The sequence below is a fragment of the Lepisosteus platostomus genome, chromosome 5 (genome assembly GCF_059453375.1).
Source record: "Lepisosteus platostomus isolate fLepPlt1 chromosome 5, fLepPlt1.hap1, whole genome shotgun sequence".
Lineage (NCBI taxonomy): Eukaryota > Metazoa > Chordata > Actinopteri > Semionotiformes > Lepisosteidae > Lepisosteus > Lepisosteus platostomus.
This window is the reverse complement of record NC_142615.1, coordinates 46,815,541-46,836,485: the sequence shown is the minus strand read 5'-3', so window position 1 is coordinate 46,836,485 and position 20,945 is coordinate 46,815,541. Positions and strand designations below refer to the sequence as shown.

Below are 20,945 nucleotides of genomic sequence, written 5' to 3'. Positions count from 1 at the left end.
AGGTTTGCGCTGTCTAAATAACAGTGTGCAAATTTAAACTTATTTAAATAAGATTATTTACAATGTAATACATGCTCCAAAAGCATTAATACTGCACTGGCTGCTATTTGAAACGCCTTTAGAAATGACGCGTAATAGAGATTGATGCAGCTGGCTTTTATGCTTCACAATACATTGCAATCAGGAAAATAAACCAATTAGAAATATGCAATACAACCTCTTTGAGTTCGGCTATTCTTATTTCTTCTGCAGAACAACTGGTATGGGAATGTACTGATCTGCATAATTCGCGCTTTCGGTTTCTGATCGTTTTTATTGAGCGCTGCTCTGAACTTTACATTTGCTTGTGCTAGTTTTCTACATGAAAAAAAATTACATGATTTCACTTTTTTTCTTATCAACGAGTAGAAATAAATAAATAAATTACATATAATTCAATATAAAAGCCACAGGCGAGTTGGCTGGGGGTCTAAGGCGTTACGTTCAGGTCACAGTTTCCCCTCGGGTTTTTTGTTCGAATCCCACTTCTGAAAAAAAGGTTTTCTCGTTTTTCTCTGTGAAAAGACAATCAAGTTCTTAACAAATTTCATATATTAGACTTCCGCAATACGTTCTGGCTTTAACAGGAAACTGTGCGCTTCCACAGAAAGAGTAACAAGAGGAGACGTTTCCATGTTACTTGTAGACTTAGATAAAGGAACGTGACGGTGAATGAAAGAGGCACAGACGGGATTCGGACCCGCGATCTTCGGTTTACGAGACCGACGCCTTACCACTTGGCCACCGTGCCGTCGCTGGGAACTGGGTCAGCTTACTATATGTTGAATCAACCCTAGTAATTTTACTGTTGTAATAGAGGAACAAGAGGCGCAGTCGGTAGAGCTTGCGACCCTTAAGTTCAAAATCGTTGATTCATGGGTTGTTTGTGTCCTTTCTGATCCCTCTAATCTTTTAGTAGGACAGTGCAAGCAGGACGTGATAGGGTACAGTGACTCCCAATGTCATATGAGCTTTGTGTAATTTAGCTTTCTTAACGCTATGGGGCTCGATTCAAATATCGCTGTGAAAGGTTTTTTCTAGATTGAGGGTGATCTGCTCCCGAGTAATTATAAACACCTGAGCGTTTACTGTTTACTGTTGTGTTACTGTGATAAAGGAACACCGCACTTTATCAAAATACTGCTGCTTCCTAATTTTACATAATGGTATTTAGACCGGGGAGAGTGACTGCATTCCAAGAGGCTAAAAGTTGATTTCACAAAGCCCCCATTTAATAAAATACATTAGAAACCGCAAGGAAAACAGTATGTTTTAATAAGTCTTCTCCTGGTTTTATATTATTATAGTCTTTCACATTTGAATGCATACCTTACCGAAAATCTTACCTAGATTACAGGCAACACAAACAGTTCTTAATGCACAAAGTCTATTTATAGTTGACTTTCTGCTAATCACATCTAATAGTTCATGAATCTTCCTGCCCATCATGTCTGCTAAGCAGTTTCTCCATTTTCCTCCTCCTGTCATTGTCAGCAAGCACATCAAGATGGGAAAATGTAACAGGGAAAAAGAGTAGCTGGTAGGAGTGGGATTTGAACCAAAACCTCGATCTAGAGACAAGAATACCCATGAGAGCTAGAAAAACAGAAGTCCTTAATCAGGGTGCGTTAGAACACTCAACCATCCTGACAAGCAACTGGTAGGAGTGGGATTTGAACCCACACCTCGATCTGGAGACAAGAATACCCGTGAGAGCTAGAAAAACACAAGTCTTTGATCATGGTGCTTTGGTGGTGGTGGAGGGGAGTCCCCATTACCTGTAAAGCGCTTTGAATGGTGCTTTAGAACACTCAACCATCCTGACAAGTGATGGATGAATGGAGGTGTATTGAATACACCAGTAGTTCACCAACCTGAGTTGCTTTGCTGGAGAAGTGCCATGTTACATGTTGTAAACGTCAAACGTACAAACGTGTTGTACTTTCCAACCTTTGAGTAATATTTTCCAGAGCTAGGGCGCAGTTGTCTTCACAATCTGGATTATCTCAAAAGCAATGATGTCTGTGTAAAACAGATTTTATTTTCGGGAACCGACGTTGTATTGCATATTTCTAATTGATTTGTTTTCATTATTGTAATGTATAGTGGAGCATAAAAAAACATCTGCAAAAATCTCTATTACGCGTCTTTGGCATTTCAAATAGTAGCGAGAGCGAGGATCAAACCCCCCTCTTGGCGATAGTTGCCTCACGCTCTGAACAACCAAGTCCTGCTTATTCCCGCTGTGGGTCGTGGATGGTGTGTTTTGGTATTTACTCGAAATTACGGAGGATACATGGGACTGCATTTACCTGATAACATACCATGATCTCTAGTACCTAATGAGCTTTGATAATTCAGCTTGCTTATCGCTTTGGGCTCAATTCAAAAGTTGCAGTGAAAGCAGGAGCTGAGCAGGATTCTGTTTAAATGGAGCCAGATCTGTTCACAAGCGGGGAAACACTTCAGCGTTTACTAATTGAAGACCACAATCCGCTAAAACACCCCTGTTTCTTAGACTAAAAGAAGCTAAAAGCATTTTTGAACATGGGTTATATTGTAAATACTGTTATTAAAAAGCTTATTCGCATACTGTCGGTTATTTAGATGGTGCAAAACAGGCTGCCCTTATAAAACTTTCTGTGCCCGTTTTGACCAAGGAGAAAGTATTTTCTGATGGAGCGCTATGCGAAAAGATTTAATTAGCTTTACCCCTGCCAATGATTCAGCATGAAGAAGTAAAAGTTTCAAAGGGAAAAGCAGCTCGCTAACACAGCCAATATTAAATGTACTTGCCGGCACACTATCACGTGCATTGGCTCAGAAGTGATCTCGGCAATGTTCCCAAAGTAAAGCTGAAAGTGCCAAAGAGCATTTCTGTTGAGAAAACTGCCTTGATGTTAAGCTTAGAAAGCCTTTTAGATGTTCTATCTCTAAACACCTTGTGCAGCCTCCCAACAGACTAACAAATATTTTTTTTGAGAAATGGGCACACACCCGGAAGACAATAACGTTTATCTACATTCGAGTATGTGAATAACAATTTAACAGAAAAAAGTTTGTAAATGAGATTTTGCAAAAATTCAATAAATCGTCTATAAACAGTAAGAAATTATTAAGTAAGATATTGTTTTATTTTATAAACTTTAAGACAATGAAGAGAGTTTACAGGTCATCCTTCGCTTTTGCTCTTTCAACTTAAGCGTTCAGGATCCAAGCCCATGTGCGGATGGTTGTATTTCTTAAAGTAACTTGTAATCATCAAAAGTTGTTGTGTAGTCCTTCAGTTCTTTCTCGAGTTGTACCATGGATATTTTATACGATCAATACTTTTCATGATCATTTGCATTTTCCGTTTCAAACGGAAAAAGTTCAAAGTGTCCTTATAACTGTGCTCCACATCTACACGAGAGCGCTTGTAAGAGTACAGGACATGCAATGAGGAGTTTGTGCAGCTTTCAGCTTAGTGCGGAGTCCAGAGGAAGGACTCACTCGCTGAATGATCTCTCAAGAAATTCAAAGGGTGTTTTCTGCAAAAGCCATGACAAGTGTGAAGAACAGAACGAAATGTTTTGGAGTTACATTTAAAACAGGAGAGAACACTGTAGCACTTCGAGTGTGTCTAAATTTAATTGTGTAAACCTAGCTGTCTATAAACACAGACAAGGAGTTCTCACACAACAGAAGATTGCGATGTGAGCACAGTAATATGAAACACTTGGAGATGCCAGGGATTGAACACAGGACCTCATACATGCAAAGCATGCACTCTACCATTGAGCTACATCCCCAACAGAACAGCTTGTGGAACTGACTTAGAGATGTGCAGATGCTCACTGACCACAATCCACCACTCACGAAGAATGTCTGCAGTTTCCCACTTTCGCGTTTCCTCTAATACAGAGTAAATTCATGGGAATGAAGAAATAAGGAAGGAAAAATAGTCACATCTAAGCTTCCAGAGACCGGTTAAAAATGAATCAGTTATTTTTAGTCCAGTCACATGGATGACGGCCCAGTGGGCAAAAGACGTATAATATACGTCTATTAAACGCATACCTTAGACGTCTAAATGTGGTCCGCAATTCGTCTAGAATGAAATTCTAATATATGTCTATTGTTATACGTCTATGATAAGGTGTTCATTATACATAAATGGTTGGAGTTCTATTATACGGATAAATTTAGAGCACTATTATACATATATGATTGGAGTTCAGGATAACTTTAGAGGACTATTATACGTATATGGTTAGAGGTCTATTATACGGATAACTTTAGAGGTCTATTATACGTATATGGTTAGAAGTCTATTATACGGATAATTTTAGAGGACTATTATACGTATATGGGTAGAGGCCTATTATACATTACAATACAGATTTTAAAATGTACAACTTCTATATTTCCAAGAAAAAAAATATTACAATGAAAGTTAAGACGATTTTTGTCCACCATTTGCAAACCCTGTCTAATTGTCCTAACAGTTAGAACCAGAAACCTATTATTTTCAGTGTCCAGATCTCCTGGCCCCCTGCCTTGCATATGCATTCTTCAAGTAACACATTGTGTGTTCCTTTATTTCTTTAAAGGTAGGGTGGGACTTCAGCACCGCAGCTAGGAGAAAATTATATAATATTACTACCCAAATAAATGATGATTAATATCTTCTTTAGTATAATCTCAAAAATGAACCATTAAGGTTAACTAAGCTCAAAGCTATAATAAACGTATAAAATTTGGCTTGCATCATAGCAGTTGAGCAATAAAGTCTGTCCTAATTAAAGAGTACCCAAAGTTTGAAAGTACAACATAGAATAAGAATAATTAGAGAAACGGCAAAACGATTTTGTGTCATCTTCCCCTTCACACTATTTTTATGTGCCATTTTTTGCTTATTAACGTACTATTTTAATCAAAATAATATTAAGTAAGATCTGTATGTATTCAGATAGTATTATTATTATTATTTATACTTACTCGTCAAAAGAGGATTGCTGAGATATTTGCGGATTTCTTCTACGATTGAAAAACGTGTCCAAAATGGTGACCAACGAATACTAGCAATGCATTGTGGTATATAACCGGAAAATATACCACAACGTATGCGTTTATTAATGTTGTCGATATTATGGTTGAAATTTAACATTGATAATACATCGCAGCTATGTGCCCCGTACTATGAGCTGATGTGCAATTTTAACGCATGCAGTTAGTAAGGAAACGGTCACTGTTGTAAGGTATTATATATAATGACATTATGGAATAGGATGGGGACAGGCCTGGTGTCACGGGGGGAGGGAGGAGTGTCGCCCCTTCAGTTTTGGGCAAAAGGATTTACTTAACTTGTAATAAAAAAATAGTTGTACTTTGTCAATGGCCAAACATTAATTTATTTACACGTGTAAAATAAATATAGTACATATAGTAATAAATATAGAAAATACAGTAATAAATATAGTAAATTAATTAATTACTACGTAAATAATTTACTTCGTACACTGTGCAGATGGCTGTATACTCCTAGTTGCAGCACCCACGATATATACAGTAAAAAGCCTCAGGCACTGTGTTAGATGTGTTTTCGACGTTATATATGCGTTTATTAATGTTGTCGATTTTACGGTTGCAATTAGATGTTGATAATACGTCGCAGCGACGTATACACAGATGCAGCCATTCAAAATGGGTGGGGTATTTCGTGGTATACCCCGGTGGGCGTGTCACATTAAAACGCAGTATCATGCAGTATCACGCAGTGTATTGCGTCATTTGAGGTCATGCTGGAACCTCTCATGTACAGCATTTGAGCTTGGACAAAAGTTGGACAAAAGTACACAACCTACCTTTATCAGAAATATTTATGCATCAAAGCCTTTACCGAAGATATTACTAATAGTATTAATAATGAATGACTTTGGACAAGCTGTAAACTCAAAGTATTATGCTGGTCCACATTCTTTCTAACCGTCATTTTAAACGAAAATACTTTTAGTTTTTTCTTTGACAAACACCACAGCATTTCGTGGATAATTTCTTAAGCACATTTGTACAAGCACTTGGAATCTGTCCAAGCCCTACTTTGTCAGGCATTTTCTTTTACTGCAACGGACATAAAAACTCCCTTGCTTTTAACAGAGCGTTTCATAATTTCTAACTACGAAAATTATTTAAACTGCAACACTTATCATTCAACCAGGGCTCAAAATATCACAAGGATCCTCAAGAGCACATCAAAGACTGTATTAAAAGATACTTGTATCAGATACATGAGAATCCAGGCTTTTTTTCTCAGCACTTTCTTTTCCGTATACCAGATATTATGGAACTACTTCAGAAGGCTGTCAGCCAGTCAGATTCCAGGAATCAGTACTTTAAAGAAAATTCGATTTCTCCCTAAACATTTTAAGCATCGAAGTCTTTAACTAACATGTGAAATAGTGGCAGTTTTAAGCTTTTCTGCTAATATAATATGGAATTGCGTATCTAAAGAAATTAATAACGATATGATTATATTTGTGTACTGCGACAGGGCTGTGTAGGGCTGTTTCGCCTCACAATCAGACAAATGCAACATAAATTGGGCTGTGTAGTCTTCTAAGTATCTTAATAAACTTTCAGCATAGCTTTCTCCCCATTTAGATTTATTTTTCTTGGGATCTTGGGATCAAACGTGGAAAGATTAGATTGTAATCGTTTTTATTTTTTAAATACATTTTAGAAAAGTGTAATCTATACTAAAAAGCTGTACACCACCTGCTATAAAGATACATATTGTAATACTTTCGGTCTCAGATAGGACGGACACAGAGTTAAAGCAAGTTAAAGCCTTGATTTTATATATCACCTTTAAAAGTGGCATCACCAAGCAATACAGATTACAAAGTAAATACCCAACACTGATTGCACCCATCTGTCATGTTAATAAAGACCTTTAAATTGAATTTAGTTTTATTACTTGTTTTTCAGGAAGTTAAAAAAAACACTTGAATTACTTATCCAGTCTCTCGAACTAAAATTATTTTTCAATCAATGCAACTAACATCGGGCAACGTGTTTTTTTTAATCCAACATTGACAGCCACATCTTAAATCTTGTCAGTCAGCTCTTTTTTCTCTATCTGAATTGTGGCGATTCAAACAACCTGGGATAACAAGTGGTCTCAAAGTCACCGAGCTCACAGAGCTTCAACAACAGATGACAATTTCCTTAGTCCTTCCTTAGTCTTCCTGAAATTGTCAGATTATGAGTGAACAAAAGCATTTTATTAAAAACACGTTTGTGTTTGTTTGGGAGCTATATTATGTATTTTTCATATGTAAGAAATAATGATGTGTTCCTGCTTACACATTGCACGACTTTAAAAGCTAGAAAAACAGGTTTCGATTCACATTATCTGGCGAGCCTTGTTTTGTCAAAGGAAAATTCTATTCTACTCTGAGAATGTAGGGGGAGGAAGAATGTCCCTTGTCTTTTTACTTACTCCAATACACCAATGCATTAGCATGTTAAAGCGATTTCATTGAGGAGCCTAGCTTTCTTAACTAGTAAGTACTGTACTTACTGGGTTTTGAAGGGGGGGAGGTGTCTTTTGCTGGAAATCTCGCCCCCTTCTACTTTGAAAATACCTGTGAAACAGGTTTAATTCGTCACAGCCAGCACTCCCGCAGAGAGGGGGGTTGTACTTGCAGTGCATCGGTATAGATGGGAAAGCCAGAGCCGAGTCAAGTCTAGCCATGTGTGAGTCTAGTCTCACAGAGCTTCAACAGCAGATGACAACTTGTGAGTTTGATTAAGAATGAATAAAAACATTTCATTAATAACGCGTTTGCGTTTGTCTGGGTGCTGAAAATGTAAAAAACAATTACTTTTTGACAATGAAGAACTGTGTGTGTGTCTCTCTCTCTGCTGGCGTTTGTAATCGTTTTTATTTTTAAATACATTTTAGCAAAGTAATGTACCATAAAAGTATTGTGAGACATATTTGGGTTAACATGTTCAGTGTTCAGTGTGTGGTAATTTGTTTGGTGCAAGTGAAGTTTTATTTAAAATCTGACCCAGGGAAAAGTGTGGTGTGGACGGCTGAGGAGAGAATGCAGGCTCGCGCTGTGTCCGTTATTCTTTTTGTCTTTTTGAGCCAGTGAAAGCTCTGTTGTCCTTCACATGAATGCCTGAATCATTGTACTGAACCCAGGATTTTACAGTATTTTTTTCTTTAAAATACCAATAACAGCAACATACAGTTTACATAATATGTTGATGTTCCAAAATTAATATAGTTTATGACCTTTATGACCTTTGTTATGCTCTTCGTTAATGTCTAAGCCGGAACACATCATTATATCTCATTTTGTATTTCTTTAAAAAAAAAATCGTTTGCCCAGCCTAACAGTAATGTTGTTATTGTTTTTATCCTGTAAAGCGCTTTGAGGAGCCACCTTTAAAGGCGCCATATACAATAAAGTTCATTATTATTACTATTGTTAATTTGCTGGACAGAGAGGTGAACATTATTACGCAGAAGACAAAGATAGCGATTTACGTTGCATTGTGCATTGTGCTGCTATAATACAGTTTTAAATAATTAAAAGTCTAAACACTATCAGCTTTATTTATGGGTTTTAAATAAAGGCGATTTAAACGCGATTTAAATCAATATAAATGTTTATATTGCAATGCATAGGTGACTATTCATTGTTATTAAAATGACTTAAATTCGATCATGTTGTGATATTTAGAAATATAAATTTGTTTGGTGCGACCCAGGGAAATGTTTTATTTTTTCAAAGATGTGATATATAGTATATTCGACGAATCACTGCCCACTGGGTGTGCGGACCTTTTCTTATTTACCTTGTGCAATCGTGTTTCATAAAATGTAATTGTATTATAGCATGAACCCCTGGCGATTTTCTTGATACGTTATATGTGCTCTTGTTTGTATTGTATGTATTTTTGTTGTACAAATAAAAAGTAAAAAGCACAATTTTCCGGATGCAGCTGCTGTAAAAAAAATTACTCCAATACACCAATGAACAGACCCACTCACCTCTTAGTGTGCACAGTGCATGTCGCAGCGCTTCCTGCTTTCACTTCAATGCGCGTCCTGATGTACCCCGGTCTCCCGCGTGACAGGTGGGGATAATCACCACTATACTAACGAGGAAGACATCGCTCTCTCCGACCCCCGGCATCATATCCCGACCCACCATGCTGGAAGCCGACGCGTGCTGTGATTCCTTTATGGAGCAGAAATGAAAACCGAGGAGCCGAGAGATCATTTCAGCATTTCGCATGTGAATGGAAAACACAAACGACCAACTTGGAATGACTTGCTTTTGACGCTTTTCAAAGCATTCTTTGTGCATCAAACAGACCCACTCACCTCTTAATGTGGAGGGATCTGCACAGTGCATGTTTCCTGCTTTCACTTCAATGCGCGTCCTGATATTGATTTTTTTTCGTGTGCCGTGCGGAGGCTCTGAAAGCGAGAGCAATGAAAAGGTGCACGGCGCTGTGAAAGAAACGGAGGTAAAGACGTCTCTATACATGGATGACGTCACCCTCCTCCTCTCTGACAATGCCTCAATTAGCAGAGCACTGCAGTGTTGTGATCAGTTCTCTTTGGCTTCCTCTGCAAAAATTAACAAATCTAAGAGTGAGATTTTTTATCAGAACTGGAGGGAGCCAAAAGAAGGACATGATCTCAGGCTGCAAGAGAAGAGAATTAAGGTCCTGGGGGTGTATTTTGGAGAAGAGATAGGAACAGTAAATTGGCAGAACAATTTGCCAATCTTAAACAAAAAACTGATGCAATGGAAGGACCGAGACCTCACCATGACAGGGAAGGTGCTGGTCATCAAAGCCGAGCTCTTGCCTGTCTTGAATTTTCTGGCTTCTACCTTCCCAATCCAACACTGTGTTGCGGCGGCGCTGAGGAGATTGATGTTTCAATTTCTATGGGGTGGGAAGCAGGAAAGACTCAGAAGGGAAATAATGTACAGGCCGCTACCCTCAGGGGGGAAGTCTGTCCCAGATATTGCTACGAAGCTACGAAGCAGAAAATCTGTGGGAAATAGAGAGCATAGGTCAATATCTCAAGAAACTGTGAAAAACATTATCATGTTTAAGTAAAGAATGTGATTTGAACCAGAAAAAAAGAAATTGTTGCTATTTAACTGGTACCGTGTCAAAATGTAATGAGATGTGATCATATATACTGTTTTAAGTATGTATATTAATGTAAAGCTTTCTAATTTGTGATGTCCTGTATTTTTTTTGTGAAAAGAAAATAAAGTTAATAAAAATCGAAATCGGTTCACCCAGGGCGAGGCTCGGCCATTGCACTCCGGCTGTGCTGACCCCTGCGAATTCCCCAAATGTGGGAATCTCGACTGCATAATTTCTGGTAGTGGGGGACTGCGTTCGCGCTCTCCCCTGATGTGCTTGGTCCAATATCGGATACGGAAGAGTTACGACACCATGAGCTGCGATACGATCCCAGTTCGAAGGGAGTCAATTCCACTGCTGGTTCTCGGTTTCTTTTAATTAGAGGTCCGGAGAAGCATTTCAAGCTCGTTGCACTACTCCTTCCAGACATTCATTCCCTTTTCAAAGTCAGTCGTTTTGCTGTAGTCTGCATTATTTAGGCTGATTATCGAGGTTAGCCTTTATTTGGTCATGGGGGCCTCGGTACTGTATGCTAATTCTCAAGACAGTTTCACCCGTTTTCTGATTGCTAGGTTCTGTACCAGAGCAGACATGTCAAACAGTGAATGGCTGTACCTCTATTGTATCCCTGCTCAATTAATGAAATCAGTAATAAATGAATATATGTATAGTTATACGAAAAACAAGTGGTTTATCGACTCATCTTCATTTGCAGATTTAGAGGCAGATTCGATATTCGTTTTACAAATGGGTTTTTTTTTATATGGGTCACACTCATGCCATAGCAACAAAACATCTCTAGAAATGAGGCTATAGATCACCTTTCCATCCTCCAGGTTTTCTTCCCAAAGCCTAAGGCACCAACGGTGACCCCTGCTGGCCGAGAGAGAGCAAAAGCTTGCAGCACCTGGTATTCCCAGGCAGTCTCCCATGCAAGCACTAACCAGGCCTGACCCTACTTGGCTTCAGAGATCAGACGCGTTCAGGGTGGTGTGGCCGCAGGCGAAAGTAATAGCACCTGACTCGCTACTTGAAGCTGTGTGTGGCTGGGGTTCCGTGCCCCCCGAGCTTGACTGAAGTATCGTTCGTGTACAACTCTTTGGAAAGGAGCTGCTTTCCAAATTGCATTGCGTACCTGGATGTTGGCGAATGTGCTCCCTTGTGTTGGCTTGTCCCGCACTGGAGGAGAACAAACAAACTGCTCGGAGGAGCACAAGGCAAGTCTTCACAAGACAAAAACCTCCAGTGCACACATGTCAAACAGTGAATGGCTGTACCTCTATTGTATCCGTGCTCAATTTGGGTGGGCAAAACGAGAAAACGAGCGCGCCGTTTCCTACACATCTGCAGTCACCAATGCACATTCGCAGCATTTCCCGGGACGCAATTTGGCCTCATTTGCATAACACCAGACCGGCAGATCGCTACGCAAGCTCGCGTCGTGCACCTGCCATACACCGAACAAACACCGGAGCCTTTTCAGCAATTTCCAAAAAACGGGCCTGCTCGCCTGCCCACAAGGCTCCATCTCTTACCCGCTCTCCAGAGCCTGCTGTCTTCTGTGCTGTTCTCTCGGCACCGCTGCAGCGCACACAACTCCTGTAGCGCGGGGAGAAAGTTTCCACGCTCCGCCGCAGGGAAGGCTCGCTCCGTGCGCACACGTCCTTTCAATGCCAGTTCAACAAGTGCTCCGCATTAGCAGCGTCGGGGCTCCGGGGTGTCGCACCTCACCTCGCACAGCCCCCTCCTTGAATGTCTCGCGCTGGGCATGCCCCGCTCTTCTCCACCTCATCTTATCGCGTGTGACCACCGACAATGGCCACAATGCCGGGGAATGGCACCTGTAAAGTGTTAATTGGGGCACAGGAACAGCCCGTCTCGTCTCGGGGGCCGGCTTCAAAGACAATACAGCAAACACAGCGGGGCGGGGGAAGTAGACGACACGACACATGCAGGTACATTCAGCTCCGGTGGGAACGAGTCATTTGTCGGTCTTTTAGTGTTCCCCTTTACCAATCAGTCGGGGTCTCCTCCTAATCCCCGTCTCATATGTAACAATCAATGACGAGGCCCCCCTGTCCCGCGATATTGTATTTGTCTCCTGGCCGCTGGCTGGCGCCGTGAGATTTAGTACTCGCGCAAGAGACCGGGGGCAGAGCGCCCCCCACAAAGTGTGCGCTCCAGGTTCCCTCTCGGGGCTCTGCAACACAGCGGAAAGGCAGCGAGAAGGAGCCTCTTGCTCTGACGCCGCAAGCCACAAGAGGGCGGAGGCGCCGCGCGCCCGGCCGACGTGTTGGACTGGTGTGCTTTATGTGCTGAAATAAACACGCGACAGCCCAGAAATGTTTTCAGAGTGCTGTGCACTGGAGGTTTTTGTCTTGTGAAGACTTGCCTTGTGCTCCTCCGTGCAGTTTGTTTGTTCTCCTCCAGTGCAGGACAAGCCAACACAAGGGAACACATTCGCCAACATCCAGGTACGCAATGCAATTTGGAAAGAGGCTCCTTTCCAAAGAGTTGCACACGAACGATCCTTCAGTCCAACTCGGGGGGCACAGAGCCCCAGCCACACACAGCTTCAAGTAGCAAGTTAGGCGCCATGGTTTTCGCTTGTGGCCACACCACCCTGAATGTGCCCAATCTCATCTGATCTTGGAAGCTAAGCAGGGTTGGGCCTGGTTAATACTTGGATGGGAGACTTCCTGGGAATACCAGGTGCTGCAAGCTTTTGCTCTCTCGGCCAGCAGGGGTCGCCGTTGGTGCCGTAGGCTTTGGGAGGAAAACCTGGAGGATGGAAAGGTGATCTATAGCCTCATCTCTAGAGATGTTTTGTTGCTATGGCATGTGTGTGACCCATATAAAAAAAAAAAGTTTGTAAAACGAATATCGAAGCTGCCTCTAAATCTGCAAATGAAGATGAGTCGATAAACCACTTGTTTATCGTATAACTATACATATATTCATTTATTACTGATTTCATTCATTGAACACGGATACAATAGAGGTACAGCCATTCACTGTTTGACATGTCTGCACTGGTACAGAACCTAGCAATCAGAAAACGGGTGAAACTGTCTTGAGAATTAGCATACAGTACCGAGGCCCCCATGACCAAATAAAGGCTAACCTCGATAATCAGCCTAAATAATGCAGACTACAGCAAAACGACTGACTTTGAAAAGGGAATGAATGTCCGGAAGGAGTAGTGTAACCAGCTTGAAATGTTTCTCCGGACCTCTAACTAAAAGAAACCGGGAACCAGCAGTGGCATCGACTCCTTTCGAACTGGGATCCTATCGCAGCACGTGGTGTCGTAACTCTTCCGTATCCGATATTGGACCAAGCACATCAGGGGAGAGCGCGAACGCAGTCCCCCACTACCAGAAATTATGCAGTCGAGATTCCCACATTTGGGGAATTCGCAGGGGTCAGCACAGCCGGAGTGCAATGGCCGAGCCTCGCCCTGGGTGAATCGATTTTTTAAGAACTTTATTTTCTTTTCACAAAAAAATACAGGACATCACAAATTAGAAAGCTTTACATTAATATACATACTTAAAACAGTATATATGATCACATCTCATTACATTTTGACACGGTACCAGTTACATAGCAACAATTTCTTTTTTTCTGGTGTAAATCACATTCTTTACTTAAACATGATAATGTTTTTCACAGTTTCTTGAGATATTGACCTATGCTCTCTATTTCCCACAGATTTTCTGCTTCTTCCCTCCTTTCTCTCCACAGATCTCTGAGGTAATAGTTCTCTTGGGTGATGAACAGGGCCAGGCTACCTGCTGCCTTGACTGGGACCTCGATGCCTTTGAACAGCCCCATGTTCCTCACTCTCCACAGGGCGTCTTTCCCACTGTTCACCATGGGCCAGATTCTGTCAAACAAGTCAGGAGGAAGTTTGACAGGAGAGATGCCGTTGTAGTGGCAATGCTTGTTAATAAGACAGAATTAAGCGGTGGTATGCTGTCCTAAATGAGGCCCCATCTCACCTTCCATCTCTGTGGTGCAGCCACAGAGAAAGTATTCATGCAGGCTGATTTAAGATGTTTTCTTTTGATAAGGGACAGCTCCCAGATGGGGATGCACTTAGCTAAGCCTGGCTATCATGATCAATGGTCATCCATTGGCGCCTATCTGTCTAGGGAGTGCCAAATGGACATCTGGACTGCATTCCTAAGTGTCAAGAGTAAGTGACTCATATCTCACCTTGATCAACCAATCAGGGACTGGCAGGGTGTGGTAATACCACGTGGGTCTCCAATGCCCGCCAAACTCTCAACCAATCAGCACACATCTGTGTCTTGGTCAAAAAGTGAGAGCAAGCTCAGATCGGGGCTCTCCTTGGCCATTGTCGCACATCCTCAGAGACAATCATGTGACAACTGCTGTTGTCTGCAAAGGGACTTGGACTTTGTTATAAGCGCAAGGCCGAGGATCCCGTACGTACTCAGAATTCAAAAAGCTTTTAAGCGCAGGAGGCGCCCTATCCCCGCTCGCTTGCTCATTCCCCTGTTCACACGTGCAGTGCGGCTTGTCCGTCTGTTTATTTGTCAGCTTTGGCGAGACACGGGTGCTTGTGTATTAGCGTGAGCGTTTTTTATTCTGATCAGGAACAGTTTTACAAGTCCGCAAAGGATCGAGGAAAGGTTTATCGCCAGCTGAAAAGAGACACAGCGCTTCGGCTGTGGAGACTTGTTCGGCTGGCGTTCGGAGAGTCGCGTTTTTCAGAATTGTATTGAGATCGTTTTCCACAGAGCTCAGATGTCAAAGCACAGCAGCAGCTCTCCACAGCGATCCTCTATAGCGCCCTTTCTCCCGCAGCTCCGTCCTCATTGGAAGGAAGCAAGAGTGAAAGGCTGAAGTGAAATAGAGCGGGGACGAAGGCAGTGAAGAGAGAGAACGTGGAAAGAAGAGAAAAACACAAGGGAAAAAAGCAGCGTCGTAAAAGAGGTGACGGAGCTGTCCTCTCAATAAGAAGGGTGCCAGCGAGCCTTGCTCTCGCTTACGGCCACACCCCCTTGAGCACGCCTGATCTCGTCTGATCTCGGGAGTTAAACAGGGATGGGCCTGGTTAGTACTTGGATGGGAGACCGCCTGGGAATACAAGGTGCTGTAAGCTTTTAAGCGCAGGAGGCGCCCTATCCCCGCTCGCTCGCTCATTCTCCTGTTCACACGTGCAGTGCGGCTTGTCCGTCTGTTTATTTGTCAGCTTTGGCGAGACACGGGTGCTTGTGTATTAGCGTGAGCGTTTTTTATTCTGATCATGAACAGTTTAACAAGTCCGCAAAGGATCGAGGAAAGGTTTATCGCCAGCTGAAAAGAGACAGCGCTTCGGCTGTGGAGACTTGTTCGGCTGGAGTTCGGAGAGTCGCGTTTTTCAGAATTGTATTGAGATCGTTTTCCACAGAGCTCAGATGTCAAAGCACAGCAGCAGCTCTCCACAGCGATCCTCTATAGCGCCCTTTCTCCCGCTGCTCCGTCCTCATTGGAAGGAAGCAAGAGTGAAAGGCTGAAGTGAAATAGAGCGGGGACGAAGGCAGTGAAGAGAGAGAACGTGGGAAGAAGAGAAAAACGCAAGGGAAAAAAAGCAGCGTCGTAAAAGAGGTGACGGAGCTGTCCTCTCAATAAGAAGGGTGCCAGCGAGCCTTGCTCTTGCTTACGGCCACACCCCCTTGAGCACGCCTGATCTCGTCTGATCTCGAAAGCTAAACAGGGATGGGCCTGGTTAGTACTTGGATGGGAGACCGCCTGGGAATACCAGGTGCTGTAAGCTTTTAAGCGCAGGAGGCGCCCTATCCCCGCTCGCTCGCTCATTCCCCTGTTCACACGTGCAGTGCGGCTTGTCCGTCTGTTTATTTGTCAGCTTTGGCGAGACACGGGTGCTTGTGTATTAGCGTGAGCGTTTTTTATTCTGATCATGAACAGTTTAACAAGTCCGCAAAGGATCGAGGAAAGGTTTATCGCCAGCTGAAAAGAGACAGCGCTTCGGCTGTGGAGACTTGTTCGGCTGGCGTTCGGAGAGTCGCGTTTTTCAGAATTGTATTGAGATCGTTTTCCACAGAGCTCAGATCTCAAAGCACAGCAGCAGCTCTCCACAGCGATCCTCTATAGCGCCCTTTCTCCCGCAGCTCCGTCCTCATTGGAAGGAAGCAAGAGTGAAAGGCTGAAGTGAAATAGAGCGGGGACGAAGGCAGTGAAGAGAGAGAACGTGGGAAGAAGAGAAAAACGCAAGGGAAAAAAAGCAGCTTCGTAAAAGAGGTGAAGGAGCTGTCCTCTCAATAAGAAGGGTGCCAGCGAGACTTGCTCTCGCTTACGGCCACACCCCCTTGCGCACGCCTGATATCGTCTGATCTTGGAAGCTAAACAGGGATGGGCCTGGTTAGTACTTGGATGGGAGACCGCCTGGGAATACCAGGTGCTGTAAGCTTTTAACCGCAGGAGGCGCCCTATCCCCGCTCGCTCGCTCATTCCCCTGTTCACACGTGCAGTGCGGCTTGTCCGTCTGTTTATTTGTCAGCTTTGGCGAGACACGGGTGCTTGTGTATTAGCGTGAGCGTTTTTTATTCTGATCAGGAACAGTTTTACAAGTCCGCAAAGGATCGAGGAAAGGTTTATCGCCAGCTGAAAAGAGACACAGCGCTTCGGCTGTGGAGACTTGTTCGGCTGGCGTTCGGAGAGTCGCGTTTTTCAGAATTGTATTGAGATCGTTTTCCACAGAGCTCAGATGTCAAAGCACAGCAGCAGCTCTCCACAGCGATCCTCTATAGCGCCCTTTCTCCCGCAGCTCCGTCCTCATTGGAAGGAAGCAAGAGTGAAAGGCTGAAGTGAAATAGAGCGGGGACGAAGGCAGTGAAGAGAGAGAACGTGGGAAGAAGAGAAAAACGCAAGGGAAAAAAAGCAGCGTCGTAAAAGAGGTGACGGAGCTGTCCTCTCAATAAGAAGGGTGCCAGCGAGCCTTGCTCTTGCTTACGGCCACACCCCCTTGAGCACGCCTGATCTCGTCTGATCTCGGAAGCTAAACAGGGATGGGCCTGGTTAGTACTTGGATGGGAGACCGCCTGGGAATACCAGGTGCTGTAAGCTTTTAAGCGCAGGAGGCGCCCTATCCCCGCTCGCTCGCTCATTCCCCTGTTCACACGTGCAGTGCGGCTTGTCCGTCTGTTTATTTGTCAGCTTTGGCGAGACACGAGTGCTTGTGTATTAGCGTGAGCGTTTTTTATTCTGATCAGGAACAGTTTTACAAGTCCGCAAAGGATCGAGGAAAGGTTTATCGCCAGCTGAAAAGAGACACAGCGCTTCGGCTGCGGAGACTTGTTCGGCTGGCGTTCGGAGAGTCGCGTTTTTCAGAATTGTATTGAGATCGTTTTCCACAGAGCTCAGATGTCAAAGCACAGCAGCAGCTCTCCACAGCGATCCTCTATAGCGCCCTTTCTCCCGCAGCTCCGTCCTCATTGGAAGGAAGCAAGAGTGAAAGGCTGAAGTGAAATAGAGCGGGGACGAAGGCAGTGAAGAGAGAGAACGTGGGAAGAAGAGAAAAACGCAAGGGAAAAAAAGCAGCGTCGTAAAAGAGGTGACGGAGCTGTCCTCTCAATAAGAAGGGTGCCAGCGAGCCTTGCTCTTGCTTACGGCCACACCCCCTTGAGCACGCCTGATCTCGTCTGATCTCGGAAGCTAAACAGGGATGGGCCTGGTTAGTACTTGAATGGGAGACCGCCTGGGAATACCAAGTGCTGTAAGCTTTTAAGCGCAGGAGGCGCCCTATCCCCGCTCGCTCGCTCATTCCCCTGTTCACACGTGCAGTGCGGCTTGTCCGTCTGTTTATTTGTCAGCTTTGGCGAGACACGGGTGCTTGTGTATTAGCGTGAGCGTTTTTTATTCTGATCATGAACAGTTTAACAAGACCGCAAAGGATCGAGGAAAGGTTTATCGCCAGCTGAAAAGAGACACAGCGCTTCGGCTGTGGAGACTTGTTCGGCTGGCGTTCGGAGAGTCGCGTTTTTCAGAATTGTATTGAGATCGTTTTCCACAGAGCTCAGATGTCAAAGCACAGCAGCAGCTCTCCACAGCGATCCTCTATAGCGCCCTTTCTCCCGCAGCTCCGTCCTCATTGGAAGGAAGCAAGAGTGAAAGGCTGAAGTGAAATAGAGCGGGGACGAAGGCAGTGAAGAGAGAGAACGTGGGAAGAAGAGAAAAACGCAAGGGAAAAAAAGCAGCGTCGTAAAAGAGGTGACGGAGCTGTCCTCTCAATAAGAAGGGTGCCAGCGAGACTTGCTCTCGCTTACGGCCACACCCCCTTGAGCACACCTGATCTCGTCTGATCTCGGAAGCCAAACAGGGATGGTTCTGGTTAGTACTTGGATGGGAGACCGCCTGGGAATACCAGGTGCTGTCAGCTTTTAAGCGCAGGAGGCGCCCTATCCCCGCTCGCTCGCTCATTCCCCTGTTCACACGTGCAGTGCGGCTTGTCCGTCTGTTTATTTGTCAGCTTTGGCGAGACACGGGTGCTTGTGTATTAGCGTGAGCGTTTTTTATTCTGATCAGGAACAGTTTTACAAGTCCGCAAAGGATCGAGGAAAGGTTTATCGCCAGCTGAAGAGACACAGCGCTTCGGCTGTGGAGACTTGTTCGGCTGGCGTTCGGAGAGTCGCGTTTTTCAGAATTGTATTGAGATCGTTTTCCACAGAGCTCAGATGTCAAAGCACAGCAGCAGCTCTCCACAGCGATCCTCTATAGCGCCCTTTCTCCCGCAGCTCCGTCCTCATTGGAAGGAAGCAAGAGTGAAAGGCTGAAGTGAAATAGAGCGGGGACGAAGGCAGTGAAGAGAGAGAACGTGGGAAGAAGAGAAAAACGCAAGGGAAAAAAAGCAGCGTCGTAAAAGAGGTGACGGAGCTGTCCTCTCAATAAGAAGGGTGCCAGCGAGCCTTGCTCTCGCTTATGGCCACACCCCCTTGAGCATGCCTGATTTCGTCTGATTTTGGAAGCTAAACAGGGATGGGCCTGGTTAGTACTTGGATGGGAGACCGCCTGGGAATACCAGGTGCTGTAAGCTTTTAAGCGCAGGAGGCGCCCTATCCCCGCTCGCTCGCTCATTCCCCTGTTCACACGTGCAGTGCGGCTTGTCCGTCTGTTTATTTGTCAGCTTTGGCGAGACACGGGTGCTTGTGTATTAGCGTGAGCGTTTTTTATTCTGATCAGGAACAGTTTTACAAGTCCGCAAAGGATCGAGGAAAGGTTTATCGCCAGCTGAAGAGACACAGCGCTTCGGCTGTGGAGACTTGTTCGGCTGGCGTTCGGAGAGTCGCGTTTTTCAGAATTGTATTGAGATCGTTTTCCACAGAGCTCAGATGTCAAAGCACAGCAGCAGCTCTCCACAGCGATCCTCTATAGCGCCCTTTCTCCCGCAGCTCCGTCCTCATTGGAAGGAAGCAAGAGTGAAAGGCTGAAGTGAAATAGAGCGGGGACGAAGGCAGTGAAGAGAGAGAACGTGGGAAGAAGAGAAAAACGCAAGGGAAAAAAAGCAGCGTCGTAAAAGAGGTGACGGAGCTGTCCTCTCAATAAGAAGGGTGCCAGCGAGCCTTGCTCTCGCTTATGGCCACACCCCCTTGAGCATGCCTGATTTCGTCTGATTTTGGAAGCTAAACAGGGATGGGCCTGGTTAGTACTTGGATGGGAGACCGCCTGGGAATACCAGGTGCTGTAAGCTTTTAAGCGCAGGAGGCGCCCTATCCCCGCTCGCTCGCTCATTCCCCTGTTCACACGTGCAGTGCGGCTTGTCCGTCTGTTTATTTGTCAGCTTTGGCGAGACACGGTTGCTTGTGTATTAGCGTGAGCGTTTTTTATTCTGATCAGGAACAGTTTTACAAGTCCGCAAAGGATCGAGGAAAGGTTTATCGCCAGCTGAAAAGAGACACAGCGCTTCGGCTGTGGAGACTTGTTCGGCTGGCGTTCGGAGAGTCGCGTTTTTCAGAATTGTATTGAGATCGTTTTCCACAGAGCTCAGATGTCAAAGCACAGCAGCAGCTCTCCACAGCGATCCTCTATAGCGCCCTTTCTCCCGCAGCTCCGTCCTCATTGGAAGGAAGCAAGAGTGAAAGGCTGAAGTGAAATAGAGCGGGGACGAAGGCAGTGAAGAGAGAGAACGTGGGAAGAAGAGAAAAACGCAAGGGAAAAAAAGCAGCGTCGTAAAAGAGGTGACGGAGCTGTCCTCTCAATAAGAAGGGTGCCAGCGAGCCTTGCTCTCGCTTACGGCCACACCCCCTTGAGCACGCCTGATCTTGTCTGATCTCGGAAGCTAAACAGGGATGGGCCTGGTTAGTACTTGGATGGGATACCGCCTGGGAATACCAGGTGCTGTAAGCTTTTAAGCGCAGGAGGCGCCCTATCCCCGCTCGCTCGCTCATTCCCCTGTTCACACGTGCAGTGCGGCTTGTCCTTCTGTTTATTTGTCAGCTTTGGCGAGACACGGGTGCTTGTGTATTAGCGTGAGCGTTTTTTATTCTGATCATGAACAGTTTTACAAGTCCGCAAAGGATCGAGGAAAGGTTTATCGCCAGCTGAAAAGAGACACAGCGCTTCGGCTGTGGAGACTTTATTAATAAGGCCCCTCAGTAGTTGAGATCTCTGTTATACCCATCTAGAAACATGCAATCAGCATGTTATTGCTGAAGCAATAGTCACAACATTATTCCACACCTGGGTGAGATGCGGGTTATGATGACAGT

At 44.4% G+C, this 20,945-nt stretch overlaps 6 non-coding genes and 8 pseudogenes across 6 annotated transcripts; 11 read left to right on the top strand and 3 right to left on the bottom strand.

Annotated features, from left to right (window-relative positions):
- Positions 1–718: 718 nt before the first annotated feature.
- On the bottom strand, positions 719–790 carry trnat-cgu (transfer RNA threonine (anticodon CGU)). The gene has a single exon. It is a non-coding gene; the product is annotated as a tRNA-Thr (tRNA).
- Positions 791–3,758: 2,968 nt separating this feature from the next.
- On the bottom strand, positions 3,759–3,830 carry trnaa-ugc (transfer RNA alanine (anticodon UGC)). The gene has a single exon. It is a non-coding gene; the product is annotated as a tRNA-Ala (tRNA).
- Positions 3,831–10,308: 6,478 nt separating this feature from the next.
- LOC148667536 (U1 spliceosomal RNA) lies at positions 10,309–10,479 on the top strand. Its single transcript, XR_015937477.1, has one exon. It is a non-coding gene; the product is annotated as a U1 spliceosomal RNA (small nuclear RNA).
- Positions 10,480–12,814: 2,335 nt separating this feature from the next.
- LOC148667535 (5S ribosomal RNA) lies at positions 12,815–12,933 on the top strand. Its single transcript, XR_015938851.1, has one exon. It is a non-coding gene; the product is annotated as a 5S ribosomal RNA (ribosomal RNA).
- A 622-nt stretch (positions 12,934–13,555) lies between these two features.
- Positions 13,556–13,720, bottom strand: LOC148667534 (U1 spliceosomal RNA). Its single transcript, XR_015937182.1, has one exon. It is a non-coding gene; the product is annotated as a U1 spliceosomal RNA (small nuclear RNA).
- Positions 13,721–15,224: 1,504 nt separating this feature from the next.
- On the top strand, positions 15,225–15,343 carry LOC148667533 (5S ribosomal RNA; annotated as a pseudogene).
- Positions 15,344–15,878: 535 nt separating this feature from the next.
- LOC148667532 (5S ribosomal RNA) lies at positions 15,879–15,997 on the top strand (annotated as a pseudogene).
- Positions 15,998–16,532: 535 nt separating this feature from the next.
- LOC148667531 (5S ribosomal RNA) lies at positions 16,533–16,651 on the top strand (annotated as a pseudogene).
- Positions 16,652–17,188: 537 nt separating this feature from the next.
- LOC148667530 (5S ribosomal RNA) lies at positions 17,189–17,307 on the top strand. The gene has a single exon (XR_015937411.1). It is a non-coding gene; the product is annotated as a 5S ribosomal RNA (ribosomal RNA).
- Positions 17,308–17,844: 537 nt separating this feature from the next.
- Positions 17,845–17,963, top strand: LOC148667529 (5S ribosomal RNA; annotated as a pseudogene).
- Positions 17,964–18,500: 537 nt separating this feature from the next.
- On the top strand, positions 18,501–18,619 carry LOC148667528 (5S ribosomal RNA; annotated as a pseudogene).
- A 535-nt stretch (positions 18,620–19,154) lies between these two features.
- LOC148667527 (5S ribosomal RNA) lies at positions 19,155–19,273 on the top strand (annotated as a pseudogene).
- Positions 19,274–19,808: 535 nt separating this feature from the next.
- Positions 19,809–19,927, top strand: LOC148667526 (5S ribosomal RNA; annotated as a pseudogene).
- A 537-nt stretch (positions 19,928–20,464) lies between these two features.
- LOC148667525 (5S ribosomal RNA) lies at positions 20,465–20,583 on the top strand (annotated as a pseudogene).
- Positions 20,584–20,945: the final 362 nt, after the last annotated feature.